Here is a 20,589-nt window from a genome sequence, read left to right as displayed (position 1 = left end):
TATTTAAGTTTATTAAATACATATTATCTGTTAGTGGTTTGAATTAAGATTTAATCCTTGTAAATTTTAGCAATTGCTGTGTGAAAAATGTCCACTAGATGGAAGCATACTCAAGTTCAATTGAATCCGCACATACATTTGAGGCTTTCTGCCGAACTTCTTACTATGGTCAACAGATTGTGGTGAACATTTATTTATTCATTGAGACAGACTTTTATATTTTGATATTTCAAAATGTCCACTTCATTCACTTAGGTTTGCTGAACGTAAACGACTAACTGTATTTAAAATGGCTTTGAATTCTTGAAACTTTTAAGTTTTTTATTTTTTCCTCTCTTTGACTCTGTTTAAGACTAACATATAAATATAGATAGATAGATATTTTGATATGGTTTTCATATGTAACACATGTCTATAGTGCCAGATGGTCTGATGGTGACCTCTGTCCTAGTGTGAATTTGAGGTCAGTTGCTGCTATTTTTGGGATTTGGTTTGTATCATTTAAATACAGGAACCAAATAGTTTTCATGACCCTCAGCTCTGTTAACTGTTCATAACCCTTACAATTTATTCTCGAACGAATAATAACCCTTATGAGCCGGTACTTTCAAATTAATCGGAAACCATCAACCACTGTAATCTGATTCACAAACAAATGACTCTTAGGAAACGTTTTTTTTTTGTTTTTTTTAGTGAATCAAAATCACACCAGTGTAGTCTGATTTCTGATTCAGAACGAATGACTCTTGGGCATCGGTTCTTTTCAGAGAATCAAAAACAAACAGCGAGTCTAGTTCCCAAACGATTGATTCTTATGAACTTGCTGTTTTAAGTGAATCAACTTTTTTTTCTTCAGTAAACTGTACAAACATTAAAACCTTAAGGCAGTAAAAGTAGTAGAAAAAAAACCATTAAAAAAAAATATGCAACAAGAATACAAACAGATACAGACGTATTGCCAGGGTAACATAAAAAAGAAAAAAAGAACAATGTTTATTCCTTAAAGGGATATTACGCCACAAAATGAAAATGTTGTCATACTTCATAACGTTACGGTTGAACTACTAATGGCAGATTGAGTATTTTGAAGATGCTTTTCATATTTTCTGGACCTTCACAGTGTATTTTACTTGGCAATCTATGGGACAGTCACAAGCCTCCTGGTATTCATCCCAAATATCTTAAATTGGGTTCCAAAGACGAACAAAGCTTTTACGGGTTGGATTTGGAATGACATGGGGGTGAGTGCTTAAAGACAAAATTTTCATTTTGGGGCAGAGTATCCCTTTGAGTGAATCAACAGGTTCATGCACGACTGGTGTTAACACCGGCATGGTCTGATTCTCGAGCAAATTACTCTTATGAACTGTTTTTTCCCCGTGAATAGTGCAATCAGTGTAGTCTGCTTCCCAGTTCATTCATATAAGTGAATCAGAAACATACAGCATGACTTGACTTCAGAACGAGTTTAGTGAAACAAACTTGCGAAAGACTTTTGGCAACAAACTGAAACTCCTGACCGCAGAAGATACAATAAAATTGCTTCAAAATTTACCAAAGATTTCTTCCTCAGAATGGCATCGTTAAATTCAACAATATGATTCCCAGGAGCAATATGGAGGTGAAGATGCTCAGGCATTCTTCACCTCCATTGACACTGCAGCAGCAGCAGCAGACTGAAACCAAGCCCTTTCTCAGCTATTCAGCAGTAGGATCAGATTGAACCAGTAGCCCCGCCCCTCATTCGCTATCCTCCAATAACATTGCAGCAGGATCAGACAGAGGACGTAGCCCCGCCCCCTGTCGGATCAACGGACAAACAGTCTCTACGCTCACTCACGGACACTTGCCGCTCCTGCTGGAACATCAGAGGCGCGCGACTGTTATTTTATGTTGTTTATATTAGTTTGCTGGATGATCGCGTGCTGCACGTAGTAACGGTCGCAGCATCCCCGCCCGCGCTGGAGTTGAGCACGGATCGTGAAGCGGTGAGTTTCTACGCTGTTTAGTTGCTTGTGATGCGCAGTGTGCTGTTATGAGCGGGATGTTAGCTAACAGGCTACAGCAGCAGCAACAGAAACACGCATGTGATGAGATTAATAGCGACTAGAGCAGCTCTGACCGGCGACATGCTGTTAACGGACTAAAGATGCGACTGTTTGGGAGGAATTCATATGTGTGTGTGTGTGTGTGTGTGTGTGTCATGCGCTGGCTGCGTGTGGTTGGACGACTTTTGTGTGAACAATCCTCGGTTCTGATGATAATAAACTAGGCTTGCGGCTGGCGTGTACGTGTGTGTGTATTAATCTGCAGGATTAAGTTTATTCGCGAGGTTGATGTGGATCAATGCAGGATAACGAGTGTTTGTCTGGAGGGGGTTTCATGTGCCCCCCACCCCAGTTTGAATCGGGGTGTGTCACACACACACACACTCGCGCAAACGGAGGTTGATTTGTCACTTAGGAACAACCTAATTTCTTTCGAAATTTACCATATTTTCTGCCAAAATATAATAGTTACCACATGTACTACTGTAGAAGTGGCACTGGCCACTGTTGTCATCACAAAAAAAGATATTAAACACAATTCTGGCACCGTTTGGAAGAGTAACGTTACCTATATTGATGTCTTACGATTTTACAGTAGGATAACTGTAGTACAAATTGTGTTTTGGTTGTTAACAATCTCATCATGGACAATTTTAATGGAATATGTGTTTAAAAAACAGTTCTTTTGTTTGCACATCTCAAAACAAACCGAAAACGATGAATCAGTTTTTATTGAAGATTTTAGGCTGTATTTATACCTTTCTTGACTTTTATTTTTATTTGTAGTATTCTATTCCGATTCACCTGCTTTATTGGATTCGTTTGGATATTAATCTGGTACAGTATTGAAACTTTTTCTAAAAGAAAACAAATGCTTAACTAATGTTCAGGGAACCTGTGTGTTGGTTTATTACTCTCATATTAAAGGCTAAATTTAACAAGTGTCAAAACTATTAAATGCAATTACGGTTTGTTTTAGATGTAATAATTAACACTCAAAAACTGAGTGGTTTACAAACATTACATTGACAGAATTTGAAAAAAAAATTTTCATATGAAAAGTAACAAGGTTTATTGTAATTTTTAAATGGAAGGCAAACTCCAAATAATGGTTGATGAAGTTTTGTTCTTCAGGCATCAACAGAACACATCAAAATGGAGATTGAATTGAGTCATCTCTATTGTCAACTCATTATAAATGTGTTCCAAAATCATCAATTATGATGCTCAGTATGCAAGCAGACAGTTCGCTATGTTCTGAGCCACAATGAATGTGTTTATACTGATCATGAAAGTTGCTGGTCAATAGCATAGAATCCATTCAGAGTCTTTCTGCAGTAAACTCAAGCTTAAATACATTAATTATGTCTTCCTCAGCACTTATTGATCATATTTGGAAATGGGACAGCCTTTCGGGATCCTTCTGTCTGAATAGAGCACAGTTATGTGATGAAATCAGCCTAAATCAGTCATGTTAAGAGCCTGATACTGTAATGATCAAAAGAGGAAACTAGCCACAACTCTGATAACTGGACAGTCAAGTTTTCTTAGGATTAGGATACGATATGCTCATGAAATATTGGGTTATGACTAACTATGGCTCATATTCAGATGTGTAAGTACGAGCTGGTTCATGATGCAATTTGAACCTCGAATTGTTCTCTCTGAAGTATGTACAAAATGAACTTCTGTTCATGGTTGAGGTTCTTCATGCATATTGTCTAATACAAAATTTACAGATGTTTTCTCTGTTAAAACACTGTTACTGTCAAAAATGGCACATTTCAGGTACGTTTACATGAAAACAGTGTACTAAAAAAAAACATTTTCCTTTTGTGTTTTTGAAAAGTTTCATGTACAAATGACAAAGATCTCACGGATCTGCTAAAATGACTAAAACACTGTATTGTGTTTGCCAGGCCAGTAAAGTTTGCACTTTTTAAGGCCCCCAAAATGCCATCACTTTGTAAATGAAAGGCCAAAAAACATATAAAAAGTTGTCTGTTTATAGTTGAAACCAGTGTTGTGTAAACACTCCCTACAACTGCAAATTGCATAGTGCAGTTTTATGATGCATTCTCAGCCTTGCCACTAGGGGCGCTGTCACATTTATTAGTGTTAAATTCTTCTTTTACTGTCCGTTTTTTTTTCCATTATGGTGGAGCAATAAGTCGAGAGCATCTGGGCACATTCGCGTGCTTTCCATTATACATTAACAAGCACAGCGCAAGTGTTGTTTACATTCAGAGGAAAGCATGCACATCTGTCGTGATACCAGAGATTGTCTTACGAGATGAGAGAGTATGTATTACTTGCTAATGGAGAAAGTGTAACTGTCAACTTGGATCAAGTGTGCCTTTATAACCAATCACATTTGAGTTTTTTGCACCTAAAAAGTATTCTCGTCGTTTCATAAAATTACAATAAAATAACTGATGCCACATGGAACATTTTGTTGATTTTCTTGGTACCTTTCGTGGTAGGACCCTTGGTGTCTATGGAGGTTCAGAAAGCTCTAGGATTTCATCAAAAATATCTTAATTTTTGTTCTGAAGATTGTTCTTTTCATTTTTGGGTGAACTATCTCTTTAAAGGGACAGAAAACATCATCAGAGCAAAGATCAGAACATGTGCTTTGGTGCGGATGCTAGGGCTGCACGATTCTGGATAAATTGAGAATCACGATTTTTTGATCTCATATAGAGATCACGATTCTCCTACGATTCTTTATTATTATTATTACTATTAACATTATCATTATCACAAGTATATAAATTAATTATTTTATTTTGCAAGGATTCTTTAAATTGATCAAGTGTGACAAAGACATTTATAACAAAATATTTCTATTACACACAATTATTGTTCTTCTGAACTTTCTATCAAAGAAACCTGAAAAAAATCTACTCATCTGGTTTCAACATAATAATAATAATAATAATAATGTTTTTTTTTGAACGGCAAAACAGCATATTATTCTGATTTCTGAAGATCATGTGACACTGAAGACTGGAGTAATGATGCTGAAAATACAGCTGCACACCACAGAAATAAATTACATTTTAAAATACATTCAAGTGAAAGCAGTTATTTTAAATGGTAAATATCTCAAAACTTTACTGTTTTTGCTGTACTTTGGATCAGATAAATATAGTTTGGTGAGCAGAAGAGACTTTAAAAAAACATTACACATCTTATGGTTCAAAAACTTTTGACTGGTAGTGTATATATAATATATTTAAAACCCCAGTTTTTTAATATTAGAATGATGAAAAAGTTGTTTAGATCACTGATTCAACGACTCACTCATAAACCTACTACACTTGTTTCATTTCTGGATGAATCAGCGTTTTTGAACGATTCTCTTGAATGAAAAATTAATCATTGACAAATAAATTAAGACACTTGTCGCCACCTATTGGTGAAACAATGCAATCGACACAAACGTTATTTAAAGCGCAGTACTTTCAAAAGGGGATTTGTTATATTTTGATCGCTGCCATATAGACATCAATGTTTATATTTAAACTATAAACTTTATCCCAGTATTTCTGTTATAATATAAATGACTGTAAGACAGATATAATACTGTGTAGTTGAAAAGACTGTTTGTGAAGATGTTTCTTAACCAAACATGGTAAGAGCTCTCTCTGTGTCAGCGGCAGTGCGCGCACGGATTTGAATGATCCGGTAAGACTTTGTCAAAGGTTTAACAGACTCGGGGAATCGTTGTCTTTTAGAAATGAGATCGAGAGGGTGTCTGAATCGAGATCGCGATCTTTTAACGATTAATCGTGCAGCTCTAGCGGATGCTAAGATTGTTATTGCTAACACTAACTTAGTGTGAACTGAGTGATCTTTGCCTTCCTCGAGCAGTGAGGTTGTTGTCACTAAAGAATGCACTTAAGGTAGGTATAATTTGACCATGTGTTTGCTTTGAGTTGGCCAAGACTTTGCTCACCTGTAGAGTATTTATGGCCTAAAAGAGAAGTATCAGTGTTTTTGAGTTGCTCTGTTAATCAGATCTCAACTTTATGCAAAAGCTCAATTTCCTTTGTTAAATATAGCTTTTGGTTTCATGGGCCTCTGATGAGTATTAGCAGTGTTATTGTATTGTCTGTCAGCATTGTTTATAGTTGAAGCCAGCATCTGGCATTGCTTTAATCCCCATAAACACTCTCGCTTCATCACTCTCTTGCTTTCCCACACTGTCTGTCTGAGCGCTTCCTCTCTACATAAGAAAGCTTTGTCCTTTGCAAGGCAGATCCTGGTGTTGCTTAGAGCTGAAACACTGCTCCAGTGCTGCTGTTTCTTTGGCTGCACAGGTGGAATAACTTTTTCTTTCTTTTTGTTGATCTCTGACTTACTTTCTGACTTAACTGTGTTTTTAGGGCTGTACTGAATTCATTGCAGTGGAAGAGAGTTTTGTAGGGATGCACATTATATTACGGTGGTTATCAGCCATTGTTATTATTATATCTATTGGTTTATTTAATGCTTTTTTGGTACCAGTCGGTATAAAATAATGTAATGTTAAAATTCACATTATTAAAATTAACGTTATGTTAATAAAGCCTAAATTGATTTTATCTCAACTTCAGTTTGGCATTCCCAAATGTGACAGATTTTAGTGTTATTAAAAAATTTCACCAAAATGTTTATATTTTTTTATTTTAATAAATTTTGATCAAATTTAACATGAAATACAATAAAAATAATTGTAAAGTTATCTAGTTGACTGTTAATGAGTTAACCCTGGAAGTCACTGATAGAATAGGTTAAAAGTGATAAAGAAATCAGTTCAATATTGAATTGAATTCATTTAATTTTAGGAAAAGTGTGCTAGTTATAATACAGGGTTTAAAGTTCTTCGGCACCGTGCCAGATCTCTGGTGTGCAGCGTTTGGCTAAAAAAAAAAAAAAAAAAAAAAAACCTTGATATCACTTTCGAGTAGGGATGTACCGAAATGAAAATTCTTGGCCGAAACTGAAAACGAAAAAGAGGAAACCTATAGGCCGAAAACCGAAACCGAACACCGAAAGAATTTATGCCAATTATTAGTACCATTGCATTTATTGCTATGACCGTGTACTAACTTTACTAAAATTAAGACATTGCAATTGCATAAATTAATATTAAAGTTTCAAAGATAATTACAATTAGATAACTTATTTAAAAAAAATAACATAAAAATACATTCAAATACAAATTATTCAAATATGTATTAAACACATTGCAACAATAAAATTCAAACTAAAAATGTATCCCACTCATGTGTATATTAAATAATAATGTACAGGCCTACTGGCCTGCAGAAAGGTTTTAAAATGAACTGTTCTCTCATAAAAACAAAGTGCTTGGCGCTTGGATCATTTCTCGTGCGCGCTGCCTTATTTCCGCATCCAAGTAATGGTCTTTATAACGTGGATCAAGCACATTCGCGATGAAGTGCAGAGGATCCGAAAATATCTCAGTGAGACGTGTGCTAACAGACTCTATAAGACTGTACTTTTCTTTGTTTTCACTTCGTGGTCCGTCTTAATCTCTTTGTTAGGAGACGCTTTAGTGCTGCGAATAAACAAATAAGAAGAAAGAGAATGTTCTCTATTAAGACCCACTGGTGTGAATGTCGGGGGGAGCTCGTGGTCTGCGTTATGCAGGTGCACGTGCAGGTCGCGGTTTCTGTTTGCGTCATCACAACATTTCGGCCGTGTTGTTTCGGTGATAAAAGTCTATCGGCCGAAAACCGAAAGGCCATTTTCGGCCTTCGGTGTCCGAATATTCGGTGCATCCCTACTTTCGAGTCCATGAGTTTGCCTACCAGTGGAAAAAGAGGAGTGCAGCTTTCATTCTCAACCAAACTTACATTACTAGCCAATCAGAATTTTTTGCTCTAATAAACAATAGATGTGCATAACATTATCCAACTGCAGTGTCGCAGCCCTGATGAATGGAGAAGCCTGACGTTGAAAAAGCTGAAAGGCACAATGTTCAAAGATGTCCATCTAGCGCATATTTACATAGAAAAGCAATAACTTTGCCATAGTATCCTTTCAAATGTTAAAGTTGGTGCAGTCATCGCAAGTTTAGGCTCAGGAATTTTTTTTTTTTTTTTTTTTTTTGCTTTAACTCCTGACAATAGATTTTCATAGGTTTCAATAAATGTAGTTTCATAATTGTATTTATTTTTAAAGAATAACAACAAACAAAAAAATGACAGCGAGATTGTAGCATAAGAAACGTACCAGCTGTGTCTCATATAGAAGGCTGCGCCCTCTGGAGGTGACATTCTAAGGCTGCATACGTCATCGAACCTTTCTCATTTCAGAAAACCAAGTAGGAGACTCCGAATGCCACCTTCTTTTACAGGAATTCGGAGGATGCATGAGGTGTATCCTTCCCTACTACAGATAACCCACAGTTCTTTGCATCGCCGTAAACAACCATAGTTAATTTGAAAAATGCCAGCGCCGGTGCAGATGTGGTGTTAACAATTTACCTTAAATCGCCTCTGGTAAAAACGGATAAACTTTGTTTTTAATATTCTACTATTTTTTTTCCCTAAGAGATGTATGTTGTAAGTAACCTTTAGCTCCTCAGACACTGAGCAAAAATAAAACAAGTAAAAACATTTACATTTTCCTTCATTTAAGCAGTGTGAGTGCAAGTAGAGAGCAACGATGCTCTAAATGCTTTGGCATAGCAATGTGATCCTTCCTGTTTCCACCCCGTTCTATGAAGGCCATCTCGTTTAATTTTAGGTTAAGGACACTTCGTATTCGCATCCTACAGAGGATGCAACCTCCACAGGATTCGACCTCCGGAGGGTGCAGCCTTCTAAATGAGATGGCTAACTGGCCAGATAAAAATTAAATTAAAAAAGAAATGGACAGTGGAAATTGTTGCAGTGTAAATAAAAATATTAACTACATCCAGGCCAGCAGAGAAATCTGTATTGACATACATCGGCCGAATTTCCTATGACACTTGGCATACATCTTGAAACTGGTTTACCTAGTTGTAAAAATGTTCTTTTGGCCAGATCCTAATTGAACACAGTGTGCATTGACGTTTCTTGTGAGGATGCAAGACCCATCTGGCCTTGTGCGATTTTTCACAGATTACATTTGTGAAACGAGACCCCCCTGCTCCACAAGGGCCTACCTTTCCTCTTTGTGTGTGTGTGTGTGTGTGAGGATTGCAGGACTTGTTCTGCTTTGCTTCCCTGCTCAAATGACAGGGGTTTTCTGAAACACAAGCCTCGCAGGATGGGTGTGTGTGCAATCGCTCACTTGAATGAGGCCTCATGTTTACATTATGTCCATTGGTGATTCAGTAATGCAAATAAATCGCTTTTCTTTGCATGTGTCTCATGTTCGGACGGCACATAATGGTGTGTGTTATAGGGAGATCCAGAAAGGATGTGTATATTTTAAGCTACGGGGCCATTTGGCAGGCTGTGGATTTTGCGTGCACGTGTGTCTGTCTCTGTTACTATTTATGTTTCTGCTGTCGGTCTTATAGGCTCTGAGGTTAAGCGGGGAGACTCTTTAATTAGTCTAATGAGCACGGTATCTCTAGTTTGATATTATGGCAGCTGTTTCATTAGCCTGTTGCCTCCCAGACTCCCTGTAATTTAAGAATTGACCGGTTTGCATTACTGCAGGAATTACTACGTTGTCCACGAACGGTTGCCGTTTCCATTTTCATCTGTCACTAGAATTGGCTTTTATGCGCTGTGCATCACTGCATCTGTGTAATTTAGAGGAGTGTTCAGAGACCTGTAGTTACAGTGAGGCTAACAGTGCAGATTATAGAAGTCTCTTCATGAGTGTTTTTGTGGCTGTTTCAAAGGAATCATGGGAGAAGTTTGCAGTAGTGAACTACAGTACTGCTCTCACACTCCGCTTCTGTGTAAATAAGTATATAATGTCAATAACAGAGCAAACTAAGAGGAATACTGTATCCCACAATGATATGTACTTGACCTTTTCTTGACATTAAAAAAAAAACAATTGTTGGGAAATTTGAGGGTAGGAAGATTTGTTTTGATTGAAGTCTCTATATGACCACTAAGGCTGCATTTAATTGTTTAAAAATACTGTAAAAACATGAATTTTGTGGAATATATTATTACAATTTAAGTAGTAGTGTTGTTGTACATAGATAACTAAATAAATAAATAAATAGATAAATATGTAAATTAACCCCTTAACTGTCACGCACATTTTTGAAGGTCAGAACTCCTGTTATAATGTAGGTTTTTGAGGAGCACTCTTGTCATAAATTAATCTATTACCTTTCCTACATAATTTTTTACAAAAAACTTTTTTTTTTCAAATAGAAAATGGTCAATAAATACTAAGCTATGTATTTTATATCACGTTCAGCCTAAAAATACTATGATTTGCTTTTGTTAATACTGTTCAGCAGCCCTATTTATAATAACGGTTTTATTTTCTTTACTGTATTTTAAAATATCATTTATTTTTGTATTTTCTCATGATTTTTTGAAGAGTAGAAGGCCCAACATTTATTTGAAATAGGAATATTTTGCAAATGTTTTTTCTGTAGTAAAGTATTAATTAATCTTTTTTTTTCGTAATGACCCCAAACTTTTGAATGGTTTTTGAAATAATAATAATAATAATAATAATTTTGAATTTGCTTTATTTTAAGATTATAACAGTTTTGTTAAGTGAGTCATATGCTGATTCCACTGATACATTCAGTGAAAGATTCGTCAGAGTGATTGAACGCAGTAACTCCTGAAGGGCCTTTCTGTCAGTGAGTAGTAGGGCTGTCACTTTTGTGAAAAAACATTTTCAATTTTTAAGACATAAGTGTTCATTGAATCGATTGTAAAATCGATTTTCCATGTCAAAAAAAAAAAGTTTCCTTTTTCAACGTCAAATAACGGACAAACGTAAAGAGAGTGCTGGAAACGCACAAGTCAGCAATATTTCTTATTTATCGGCATGAAGTTTTGTGCAGAATAACAAACAGCAACAGGAGTGCAACATTCTCGAAAAAATATATATGCAGAGGCTGCCATAACAAAAGAAAAACATCTCTGCAGGCTTCAACCCGACTGCATTGATTTAGGCAATTAAAAAATCTCCAAGATTATTTTAAATAATGATTCAATCCATTTCAAACAACTGTTCAAAAAAATAAAACTTCAAATGGACTTGAGAACATTTTAAAATTTTTTAATTTTTTTATTGAACGTAACCGACACTTAGGCTAGGCGGAATTAGGCAGGCATAATTAAAGGCTAGGGCCATTACAAAATTATTGGACAGGAAACAAGTCGATCAACATTTTTGGGGTCCAGAGCAGAACGTTTTTTAATCACTATATGTCCAGCTGTTGAGAAGACGTGCTCCGACCGCACTGATGTCCCAGGGACACTCAGGTACAGCTGCGCAAGGTGGGGGTATTACCGGTCGCTGTCAGCTTGCAATGGTCATTTCATAACTCAGAATCTCCTGTAACTAGATGCGCGAACGAGGCGAATTCGCGTCTACCGCGCTGCGAGACCGCCAGACGTGCGTAAACGCATCTTTACATTGACTTAAAGGGGGGGTGAAATTCTTTTTCATGCATACTGAGTTTTTTACACTGTTAAAGAGTTGGATTCCCATGCTAAACATGGACAAAGTTTCAAAAATTAAGTTGTACGTTTGAAGGAGTATTTCTGTTCCAAAAATACTCCTTACGGTTTGTCACAAGTTTCGGAAAGTTTTTTTCGAGTACGGCTCTGTGTGACGTTAGATGGAGCGGAATTTCCTTATATGGGTCCTAGGGCACTTCTGCCGGAAGAGCGCGCGCTCCCGTATAGCACAGCGCTGAGAGCACAGACATTAACTGATCAGAGCGAGAGCGTCGCGAAATGTCACAAAAGAAGTGTATTTTTGGTTGCCAGGGCAAGACAACCCTGCACAGATTACCAAAAAAAAAAAAACAGCATTAAGGGACCAGTGGATGGAGTTTATTTTTACAGAGCATCAAAGGAGTTGTGCAAGTGTTTGTGTTTGTTCCCTGCATTTCGAAGATGCGTGTTTTACAAACAAGGCCCAGTTTGACGACGGATTTGCGCATCGTTTATTTCTTAAGGATGAAGCAATCCCAAAGAAAAAGGGTCACAACCGTGTGTTGGAACCACAGGCGGTGAGTAAATATCTCTGCCTTCTTGTTAGTGCGTCCCCTCCCATGCCGAGACCTGGGTTTGAGCCCCGCTCGGTGCGAGTCGTTGCTGCTGCTGCTCTCGTTCAGTTTCAGCCTCAGGATCTGATTCTGGATCATAAATAAACGGCTGAATCTGACTGTTAGCCATGGTTTGTTTTGGTTGGTTTTGTCCTCACTGTAATGTCACAGCTTCCACATGCTCTCAACGCAAAAGCCTACTGGCGCTCGTGATTCTTTAGCTCCGCCCACACGTCACACCTCCAGCCGGTCGTGTTTTTCCGGGAAAAATCGGTACAGACTATCTTTCTCTTATGAATATAATAAAACTAAAGACTTTTTGGAGTTATGAAGGATGCAGTACTACTCTATAGGTACTCAAGATTAACAGGATATTGAGTGAAAATGAGCATTTCACCCCCCTTTTAAATAAACAAAAATGTTTATTGATGTATAGGTCATATTGTCAATCATCTTGTCATATTGATGCTTGGGACGCAGCTAGGGATGGGCATTCGATTAAATTTTCTTAGTCGATCGTCGGGAGAATTAACGATCGACTATCGATTAATCATTAATATTTTTATAATATAATTAATTATTAAATTTTTATAGTTAAAAAATGCAATGAATAGAAAAATAAAGTGTGTTTTTCCTCGGTGAGACCTTTATTACAAGATCAACTTGTGGCAGACAGTTAAACTACGTTCAGGCAAACCGAACATATGCGCGTGCATGCAGTGCTCTAAAGCAGCGGAACCTGCAGCTGCTAGCAGGCGTTCTTAAACAGAGACAATAATGATAAAAGAATCATGTTAAACAATAACATAAAAAAAAAACATTATAAAACTTAGATCGGACAGATTTTGTCAAAATGTAACTCAAAACTATCCAAGCCAGAAGAAAAGGCCAGATATTAGCCTCCCTAACAATTACGCTAACTTAACAAATTATGCAACTTAAAGCCTCATGAAAAATAACTAACTTTAGTAACTAGCATACAACTTCTGCACGAGTCTACGGATTTTTGTTGAGAAATACCATATAAGCATGTTGACATGATCTGGTGTCAGACGCGACCGCAACCTGGTGACCGTCAGTCCAGCCGCCGAAAACACCCACTCTGAGGGAACTGACGTTGCCGGGATGCACAGGATAGGTACATCATTTGAGTCGTGGCTGTGTTGTACTTAAACACCCCATCGCAATGTTTGCAGTTAACTAGTTCGCTTTTTAAATCAAAATGGTCCCACGCCACACTTCACCGTGACATCTTAATGATTATTCTTTTGAAATCCAAACGTAAGATCACAAATAACCGAGTAGGGTGTCAAATATTGCACCCTGGTGGTAAAATATTTAATTGCTGCCACACTACGTAACGCAACCTGCATTAGATTAAAAAAAGTGCTTTAGATTAATCGATAACAAATGAACATGATCGAAGAAATTCTTAACGATCAATTATCGATCGTCGATTAATCATGCCCATCCCTAGACGCAGCATTAGATTACTGGTCTGATCTGTTGCACAGTGTGCAGTATTCAGTGCTAATATAGCCATGGACTTGTTTTTTGGGTAGCAGTCACGAGTCACGACTGCCTGTTGTATAACAGCTGACTTTTTTATTTTTTTGTAACAGAAACCTCTGAAACTCGCAGGCTTTCACTCTTGTTCTCGACTGACGTGCTGCAAGTAGTTTCCAGGGTAACGTGAGTGCCAGTCATGCTATTGGCCCACAGAGGAAGTGAGATGTGATGAGGACAATCAGAAATGTCTTGTCTGTCTGCCACCCTAGTTACCAGAGGCCCATATGACCTCACAAAACACCTTCACGCTGATCTCAGAGCTCCTTTGTCTCATGATTGTCATGGAATTTTAACCAGCTGTCTGTCACCTATTACAGCTTTAAGCCCCGTCACACTAAGTTTGACACAACAAATCACGTAAAAGTATAAACTGTCCACACATCATTTACCTTCTCTGACAGAAGTTTTCTACTACTACTTATTTGAATCTAAGAAATTTTGGCATTCATGTTCTAATGAACATAAAATGTGCAACACGGATGTTGTGTAAAGTGATGCTTTTCTGTTGATACTTTCTTTAAATTTCAGCATGTTGCTAAGCTAATGGTGCTGTAATAAGCATAGAATCCAAAGCACAAAGACTATATCAATTATATATTTTTTATATTTTTCTATATTTTTTTGTTTAAATGTGCATGTTATGCTAACGGCACTAAGCATAAAATAAAAAAGCACATAACACATTTATACAATACTTACAATACAATAGTTAGCATCTTGCCTAGCTAAAGGTATTGTAGTAAGGATTAATCTCACAGCACAAATATTGTGCAAAATTATAATAATGACATTTTTCTCACTTCGTCCATAGGCATTTACATTTATTCATTCAAAAGGCGCTGTTAAAAAGTAAATTACATATGAGGTTGGGCTAGGGATGGGTATCATTAAGGTTTTAACGGTATTACTACTCTTACCGATACTGCTTAATGGTCCGGTACTTTATCGGTATTCTTATCGGTACTTTGTGTTGTGTTACTTTGTGTTGTGTAAGGCAGTCAAAAACTTTGCATTTCTCTGTCTACATAATGCGCTTTGACAGATTGCTTGTGTTTCCGCCCTTACATTCAAAAATTTTGTTGCACGTATGATAAACATCGTTGTTTGCATCAACTCTAGTGAACACTGAATCAACGCTGCTGCTGTATGTGACATAGAGGGAGGGCGCCGACAGACCAGGCTCTTGTCTTCATGACAACAATATCAACTTATTTTTACACGCATACACCCAAGCCTACTGATAAAGGACACCGTCAACAGTATTGACGGCGAAACAGACTATGTTTGACAGGTGCAATATTTGAAAATCTATAATTATAATTATTATTTTTTAAATTACATTTATATCTAAATTTATGTCAACCTATAGACTTTCAAACATCAAAATGTCATGAATTAATATGTATTTGTGTACAAAATTACATATAAACATATTTTCCTATTATATATTTCCTGGAAACGCTTCTAACAAAAAAAAAAAATAGGCGCCGATTCTATTTCTAGCATGCACACGTTTTCCAAGATGCGCGTCTCACGCAGGCAGTCTGCAAGCTATAACCTGTTAACATGGAAGCCGAATTAAAAACCGACACGCCACGCGGCTGAGACACTTGCGCCACGCATCCAGTGTGTCTCCGGCCTTACAGACAGCCTCCGCGGCGCGCATGGGAGATCTCGCAGATTTCACAGACAAATGTCTTAATATGATCGCAAATTAGAAATGTTTGGTAAGATAAAATCGGTACCCATCCCTAGGTAGGGCTGCACGATTATGACAAAAACCATGATTGTCGATTATTCTCTTGAAATTGTAATTGCGATTTTATTAATTACAATTATTACAGTTTACATTGAATGATGTTTATACCATTGTTTGATGAAAACACTTCAACTGAAAAACTTTTAGTGCTTTTCTATAGTATTTAGCCTCAAATGTCAACTATATATTGGCTGGTTTCTTCTTTAAATTATAAAAAAGTAAAAAAATGAAAGGTATTATAATGTTATTCTAAAACTAAAATAAAAATAATGGGAAAACCCATAAGATAGCATGTAGAAAGAAAAAAATGCATCTTAAGCACGCAGAATAACATATTGCTGATTTGACCGGTTATGTAATTGTGGCATCCATAATTTTAATCACGATTAGAAATTCGATTAATTGTGCAGACCTAATATGAGGAATACCACAATCTCAGTACAAACAAAACCGTATTTAGTGTATACAAGTTCACGTTTACTAGAAGCTATATTAGGAAACAGACGGAAGCGAAAGAACAATTGGATGAATTTTTTAGCTCGCTGCAATTTGGTTATTTGCTTCTCTGTGAAGAAAACTAAAAATCTTGCCATAGAATTGGTTACAAACTAGGTTTTTAAGTCAGGAGAGCACATCTCAAAATGCTGTCCGTCTAGGCAGCTCAATATGTTTTGGAACTGGGCAAGAGCGAATGGTCTTCATTGTAGATGATTGATTTCATTAAATCATGATTTGCTCTACCACACACTGAGTTTAAATGATGACACATGGACTGATGACGGCGTCACTCAACGGCACATTCACACGGCTTCCTGACATTGACCTCAGGCACCACTAACATTAGTTGGCTGTACCTTTCATTTGTTTGTTCGTTCAAGAGAGCACTTAAAATGGCATGTGTTAGTGAAATTTATCTCTTACCTTTTATCTAGTTTTTGGTCACCTTGTATGGTCCGTTGCATGCATGTGAGAGACAGAGGAAGAGCGTTGATCCATGTTTGGTTTAGGGCTGAACGATATATCGTTATCGTATCTATATCTAGATATGAACTTTCAAGATATTAATATCGAAAAAAGCAACGATATAGACGATATAGATATTTTTGGAAGTATTTTGGATTCAGAAAATACGATGTAAACCAGAGTGACGTGTTGATGTGCAGGTCGTGCTTAGCAAAAGAACACGTAGTCATATCGTATCGATATCGAGATATCTGGCATGAAAATCGAGATAGGAAATTTTGTCCATATCGTTCAGCCCTAGTTTGGTTATATGTGGGATCTTGGCTCATTCATATCATCCTCACTCGGGATGGTTTTGATCAGTGGTTCTTCTCAACTGGTTTTTCTTCAGGATACAGACTTTTTGTGACCATGTACAGACCTGTAATAGATCTGGACACAAAGATGAATATCAGCTGTATATGTGTGTATAAAAATATACGAATTTGTCTTCCCTAAAAATACTAGAAATATAAATAAATAATTCAGAAATTAAAAAAGATCTTGACAAAAAGATATCAGTGGATATCAACCATCTCTGCATACAAAAATAAGTGACTGTACAGAATGTGGTTTTGTTGACCTACATCTGAAGCACCAGGTGAAAGAGATGTATGAAAAGAGAGCACTGAACGGCTATTTACATGAAGGCTGTGCTGAATTTCTCTAATATAGGTCAAGGCTATCCAAACTGGTGATTGTTGACTGCAGAGATTGTCTCTCATTGGCTCCCAGTCACAGCAACCATCAACATCAAAATGCAAGTTTCTCTCACTTCTCAAACAAGATGTTTAGGAAGAGATCACACGACTCAACTTGAGCACAAACCATGTTACAGTTGAGCAAGCGGGCGAGAGCTAGCTTCCCCTCTCTCACCACACACTCACACACACACACGGGTGCGCTCGCTCGCTCACAGCTGTGTGGGGTGTGTGTTTTGGCGTGTACTTCAGAAGGATGGGAGTGCCTGTAACAGAAGGGTTGCAGGGTTTGCTCTTTCTTGTTCTTACTCACACACACACAGAGACATGTCATCTTTGGCCCACTGTCGTCTGTCCTACATGAAAACAAACATCTCTTGTATTGGACTTCTGCGTTGGGGAAATGTTAGTCCATAGTCTGTTACAAACATGCAACACTGGTGCCGTTTGTCTTTGCACTTTTTTAGCAGAAGTAGGTCTCCTCTTGTGTATAATGATATGGATAGTCCCAAGTGACATACCTACACACATTGTCCTGAACCATACACAGTCAGATGAGGAACTGGTACCTGGATCTGGTATTTATGAGGTTCATGACATCAAATGAAGGGGTTTTCAGAATTTTATTAATATATTGTAAAATTTCATTTATTCCTTTGAAATTTTCAGCGTCATTACTCCTGTCACATGATCCTTCAGAAACCATTCTAATATGCTTATTTGCTGCTCGAGAAACCATATTATTATCAAAGTTGAAAATGATTTTGCTTGTGTTTTTTATTTTTATTTTTCAATATCCTTTGAAAAAAATATAGATTTGTGTGTGATTATAATTTTAATTCTAATTAGTTATGCAACGTGGTCATTCTAAGTAACTGCATATTAATCACACATGGCTGAGAAATTATCCAAAAGATAATTTAAAGCCATTTTTATGCTACACGCAAAAAGCATGAAACAGATATTACAAAAAAGCTTTTGAAATATAATTTGTTTCTATTTTCATGTTTTTTTGTGTGTTAATTGCTTTACAAGGTTATCTTTTCCATTACTATTTAATTAGATTGAGATGTTAAATCGGCAGCCATAAAAAAAATAAAAAATAATAATAATTATATATATATATATATATATATATATATATATATATATATATATATATATATATATATATATATATATATATTAGTACAGACCAAAAGTTTGGACAGAATGAACACACCTTCTCATTCAAAGAGTTTTCTTTATTTTCATGACTATGAATATTGTAGATTCACACTGAAGGCGTCAAAACTATGAATTAACACATGTGGAATTATATACATAACAAAAAAGTGTGAAACAACTGAAAATATGTCATATTCTAGTTTCTTCAAAGTAGCCACCTTTTGCTTTGATTACTGCTTTGCACACTCTTGGCATTCTCTTGATGAGCTTCAAGAGGTAGTCACCTGAGATGGTCTTCCAACAGTCTTGAAGGAGTTCCCGAGAGATGCTTAGCACTTGTTGGCCCTTTTGCCTTCTGTCTGCGGTCCAGCTCACCCCTAAACCATCTCGATGGGGTTCAGGTCTGGTGACTGTGGAGGCCAGGTCATCTGGCGCAGCAGCCCATCACTCTCCTTCTTGGTCAAATAGCCCTTGATGCCTTCAGTGTGACTCTACAATTTCCATAGTCATGAAAATAAAGATTTTTTTTTTTTTTTTTTTATGGCTGCCACTTTAACATCTCAATCTAATTAAATACATTGATAAACTATGATTTTTTTTGCATCATAGTTTAGGATACTTGTGAAATCCAGAACATTTAAATAAACACTTCAATTATTTAATTCTCCTGGGAATAGATTCTTCTTCTGTGTCTAAAATCATTAGTGACTAGTGTGAGTTGGAAAACTGTGCATTTGGTCAATGGTATATTCTGTTTTGTTATATGACATTTATTTCAGATTTTAGCTGAAGGCACAGAAAGAGCACACAAAGTCCCAGAACCCTTCAAAGATGTGCCTGACTTCGTAGCAGACAGGCAAAGACAGCTTTCGGGCAACTATAAAATAAGTCAATTTGACACTTTTAAAAACCATTAAAGATGCATGGCTGTCATAATTCTGATGATTCTTTCCAAACATATTTGTAGGCTATATATCTGAATGATACACCATTAGTTATGCAGAGTGTCAGACAGTAGTTTGTTAGTAAGTCACAGCTCTCTCCCATGAGCCTCTTCTGTCCGCCATATGGAGATGATGAACTTGGACTGTCCTTGTGCTTCTCTCCTTTTCTCTGTCTTTCGTCTCCATTCTTCCCTTGTGCTATTTCATTGCTTTCCTCAAATCTGTTTTTCTAGTAGTGTTCTGATATGTAGTGTTTATGTGATTTAGCTTGTATACATGTATAAATCTCTCTCTCTTTCTCTTTCTAAGGCAGATTATCTTCCAATCTGTTCACCTGTGTTCAGTCGACTGCACTTAATACACTCAACAGCTCTCTCTCTCTGTGTGTGAGAGAAAGATTAGTTTTCTCTGTGTTGAGTTCTTCACATGTTGCCATCAAAGAAATGTGCAGTTCATTTGGCCACCACAGTTTACTGCCAAAAAAACACACACACGCACAGGTTTGCAACATAGGACTGTGGGTAACGCCTAGTGTAAGGTCTCAGAACTCAGTGAGACTAAATTTCCTCTGTTTCTCATAACATTCACATCCTCTCTACAGACCTCACTTCACTACAAATGTTTTTTATTAAGATATTGATTGCGTCCCAATTCGCATATTTGTTACGTGCTTTAAAATATGTACTTTTAGTTAGTATATCTTAAAATGGCAGTTGTCACTGTATGCCACATTTATAAAACTGCATCTCTCTTGTCACCTACTGTTTGTGTTCACATGCAAGCATTAAAGGTGACAAATCATGAAAACAGATTTTTTTTTTGTAAGTTTAAGTGCTATAAATGCATCCCCAGTGCATCGACCAACCTAGAAAAACGTGAAAAAGAACGAACCTAGTAATTTTTCCAATATTTTTTTGGTAGGACTTTCTCTGCAATCGGTCAGATTTTGCTCACCCCTTGACGTCAAAAAGGGATCTTTTTCTTATTATAATATTGCAGCATATTTCCACCCACATTTCCACCAACTTCACCACCACCACCGTGTTTTCGCAAACGGCTACGATGTACCAGTTCAGACACCATGGCAAAAGTTCATGCAAAACATGTTAACTGTTCTGTCTTTTTCTGTTTTTATCTGTTAATATGTAGTCTAATAAGGGCTGCACAATTAATCAAATTTCTAATCGTG

At 36.8% G+C, this 20,589-nt stretch overlaps 1 protein-coding gene across 3 annotated transcripts in view; it reads left to right on the top strand.

Moving 5' to 3' along the window:
* Positions 1-1,779: 1,779 nt before the first annotated feature.
* Positions 1,780-20,589, top strand: part of LOC113121152 (ras-specific guanine nucleotide-releasing factor RalGPS2-like) — a 112,767-nt gene continuing 93,957 nt past the window's right edge. For 2 of the 3 annotated variants that reach the window (XM_026291415.1, XM_026291413.1), the window contains exon 1: positions 1,780-1,988. The gene's annotated coding sequence lies outside the window, so the exon portion shown is untranslated. The remainder of the gene's footprint in view (positions 1,989-20,589) is intronic. The other variant, XM_026291416.1, reaches the window with a different exon arrangement.

This window comes from Carassius auratus, chromosome 20 (assembly GCF_003368295.1).
Source record: "Carassius auratus strain Wakin chromosome 20, ASM336829v1, whole genome shotgun sequence".
Taxonomy (NCBI): domain Eukaryota; kingdom Metazoa; phylum Chordata; class Actinopteri; order Cypriniformes; family Cyprinidae; genus Carassius; species Carassius auratus.
Note: the sequence above shows the minus strand (reverse complement) of the source record. Positions and strands in the feature narration are given on the sequence as shown.